This window comes from Penaeus chinensis, chromosome 41 (assembly GCF_019202785.1).
Source record: "Penaeus chinensis breed Huanghai No. 1 chromosome 41, ASM1920278v2, whole genome shotgun sequence".
NCBI classification, from domain to species: Eukaryota; Metazoa; Arthropoda; class Malacostraca; order Decapoda; family Penaeidae; genus Penaeus; species Penaeus chinensis.
The window spans coordinates 8,862,124-8,865,239 of record NC_061859.1 but is presented as its reverse complement, the minus strand read 5'-3'; the positions used below and the strand labels follow the sequence as shown (position 1 = coordinate 8,865,239).

The window sequence follows — 3,116 nt, the reverse complement described above, 5'->3', positions numbered from 1 at the left end:
GAATTGTATTATTAACTTTAAGGCATGTGAGTTTTGGAGAAGCTTTACAAACAATTCAGTGACTTTTCTTTCCTCTTACAGCATTTAAAGTTCTTTTGAACATAGAGCAAATACTCATCCTTAGGAAATAATATATATGTTAAACCGAAGCTGTTTTGATTAAAACCAATACCTTTCTTTTAATACCTGTGAAGGAATGTGTTGCATGGTGTTATCTTTACCTATTTCATGCTTGTGTTGCATTTTTTTTTTTTTTTCGCATTTGAATAATGTTTACATATACGTTAATTTTTTGTTGTATACTTAGAAACCTGTTTGGTATTCAATTTTCAGTCTGCTTTTATTTCTGTCTGCATTTCTGCTTCGTATATGCTGATTGTTATTAAGACTTTTATAATAACATAAACCCACTTTATAATAACATAAACCCAAACAGGGCTTCCCCCGTGCATGTATAAATAATATAGTCTTTCTATTCAAGTTGAAATGACAAGCTTTCATATATAATGTTCCTAGGTACTTTTTTTTTCTGTCTTTCTTGTACAAAATTCCATCTAGGTGCATTTAAGATGAGGAACCGTAAGCGAGAATGGATTTCTAGCTCATGACATCCACACCATAAATAATCTGTAACTATTATTTGTTGCATATTAAGGTGTTTGGGTGATTATGAAGTTCTCAGAATAATCTCGTATTCCTATTAATGCTGTTTAGTAAGTCAAAGTGCTAACGTAATATAAATCTAGTCAGGGGCTCACATACCCTTGTTCTTGCTGACAAAACAGTCTTTCGGAGAAAGTTGAAGATATATGTAAAATCTTTTATATATATTTATGTTTATCATTGTTGGTAATGGTAAAGAACTGTAAATTGGGTATCATGGTCTTATTGTTTTGTTTTTGTTAAATGTTGATATTCATATTAGTGAAGTGTTAATGTTGTTATGACTTTGTTCTTTTCATCATAATTTGCCATTATTGTAAGAAGTAATATTTTGTATTGCTGTCCAACTTTATATTTTTCCTTATCTGTAAATAGTAAGGAGCTTACAAGTTCACATTTTCTTAGTTATTTGATATATTCTTTGAGTGTATGTTAACCATTCGATCCAAATTTATGTACGGCCCACTAGTTTTTTAATGACTTTTATTGCACATAGATGACTCCACAAGTGCATAGTCAACAGGGAGTCAAGTAATAAGCCCAAGTGACCATACCTCGTATCCCCATTCCTTGAATTTGTAGGAATATTATTATCTTCCTAATGCAGTTAATATTGACACTTATGATTAGTATTATTGGCATTATGATTAGTTTAATGTTGTTGAACTACTAATAAGAATAACAGTAATAAGATCATAAAAAAGAACCTTCCCAGTAATTAAGAAAAAGGGTTAACAGGTGAGGTAGGTAGTACTAGTAAATGTCTTCCTGGTGACTTAGTCTAAAATAACAGTGGGTATGGCGTGTATTTTTTCCAGCCAGGGTGAGTTGGTTAAGGCTTGAACTAGAACCTCCTACAGTTGCTCATTACCCCCAGTGTTTTACCTGGGTTTATTTTCCTTGTGCCACTTCCTTTTTTTTTCTATTTCTTTTTCTTTCTCTACCTCTTTCATGTTCAGTCTCTCTTTTTCATGGTTTCCTACTCATTACTGTTGTCTATTCCATGTTCTCTCTCTGTCATATTTTTCTGTTTTATAATCCTCTCTTTTGTCGGTATATTTAATATGTCTGTGTAGCTAATTGCCTCTCTCTCTTTCTTTTACTCTATATTTCGGTGTCTTTCTCTTTCATTCTTTCTTTTTCTATTGATCGTTCCTCAATGTTTAATTCTTTCTCCTTCTTTCATCTTTCCTCTTTTCTCTCTTCTTTTTCTCCTTTCATCTTCCTCTTCTCTCTCTTCTTTTTCTCCTTTCATCTTTCCTCTTCTCTCTCTTCTTTTTCTCCTTCTTTCACCTTTCCTCTTCTCTCTCTTCATTTTCTCCTTTCATCTTTCCTCTTCTTTTTCTCCTTTCATCTTTCCTCTTCTTTTTCTCCATCTTTCACCTTTCCTCTTCTCTCTCTTCATTTTCTCCTTTCATCTTTCCTCTTTTCCCTTTTCTCTTTCTCCTTTCATTTTTCCTCTTTTCTCTCTCTCTCCCTTCTCTCCTCACTCTCAATATTAAATCATATATATTTCTTTGCTTTGTTTTCATTTAGATTTTCCAGCAAGCAATGTCTCTCCCATTCTTATGTGATGTAGGAGCTTGGGTATCTTTTTAGATTTTAACATACATGTGCTTTGAGTTGACTAGTCTCTCATCAGTAATGGCATATAGAAGTAATGGTTAAACTTTATTTTGTTTTGATAATGATTTGATAGTTGATAATTTCCATTTAGGATTATTTTAGTGAACAAAAATACTGTGTTTTGTCTTCATGAAAATCACTTTATTTTGTATTATCGTTTCTGTTTTGTGCAGTGCGAGAGGAACATCAAACTGTGCAGATGATAAGGCTTATAGGTTCCAAAAAGCACTAAGTAGGCCATACAAGTTCCTCAATCAGAATATCTGGTGCAGCTCCCCAAAAATGAATTACATTTAAGGGAAATTCTATTGTTAAACTAGGAATACTAATTTTATTAGATCCGAAAAGTACAATCTCAGATAAAGTGGTGTCTTGAAATGCATTTGTCTTAACTGTGCCATAGCAAAAAGGCTGAATCTTAAGACTATGTAGTCATAGTTTTTAAGTACTGTTTTGTAAGATAAGAGTGCATTTTATTACAGCAATGTCTTATAAATGTCAATGGATTTTTTTTCCAATTTGATTAATATTTGTGGTTGATAGTAGTGAATGTAAGAAAGTTGGTATATATTTAAAGAAAATACTTTCAGGTGTCTTGCCAATACTTCATGATTTGATTGATATTATTGTAAATATGTTTTGTCACTTTGCCAATTAATGTTCTTTTTTCCAATTGGTATTAGGTCCATTGTATATTTATTGTTGGTAGGTAAACATTATAAGATTTTGCTACAAATATCAGATTTATATAAACTTTGTTATCCACATATTTTGTCATATTTGTATAAATATACAGTCCCAATTCTGTCTTTTCTTCACCAATGAAC

General features: G+C 31.7%; 1 protein-coding gene across 2 annotated transcripts in view; it reads left to right on the top strand.

Moving 5' to 3' along the window:
• LOC125047625 overlaps window positions 1-1,863 on the top strand; it is a 14,191-nt gene extending 12,328 nt beyond the window's left edge. For both annotated transcript variants that reach the window (XM_047645928.1, XM_047645926.1), the window contains exon 4: window positions 1-1,863. This exon is cut by the window's left edge and continues 850 nt beyond it. The gene's annotated coding sequence lies outside the window, so the exon portion shown is untranslated.
• The last annotated feature ends 1,253 nt before the right edge of the window (window positions 1,864-3,116 follow it).